Source organism: Meleagris gallopavo, chromosome 5, assembly GCF_000146605.3.
Source record: "Meleagris gallopavo isolate NT-WF06-2002-E0010 breed Aviagen turkey brand Nicholas breeding stock chromosome 5, Turkey_5.1, whole genome shotgun sequence".
Taxonomy (NCBI): Eukaryota; Metazoa; Chordata; class Aves; order Galliformes; family Phasianidae; genus Meleagris; species Meleagris gallopavo.
In genome coordinates, this window is record NC_015015.2 from 11,897,028 (window position 1) to 11,897,366 (window position 339).

Genomic DNA, 339 nt, shown 5'->3' on the forward strand with positions numbered 1-339 from the left:
GGAGCCCCGAGGAGCCCCGAGGAGCCCCGAGGAGCCCCGAGGAGCCCCGAGGAGCCCCGAGGAGCCCCGAGGAGCCCCGAGGCTCAGTGCCGGCGAGCTGATGGCTCCCGCACCGCTTCCTCAGCTACGGGCGCCCGCAGGGGATGCGGTCCTTGGTGTGGTGTGTGCATGGGGTGGCTCTGTGCGGCGCTCACAGAGCCGCAGCTCACCCACGCTGCCTTCTTTTCATCACGGTCCTGATTTAACCCCTTATCCCATAAAAGCTTCATCTTTTCCTCCTCTCCTTGTGTTTTTGACCCGAGAAAGGCTCTGCAATGCCTCTTCTGACTCAGCCGTGGG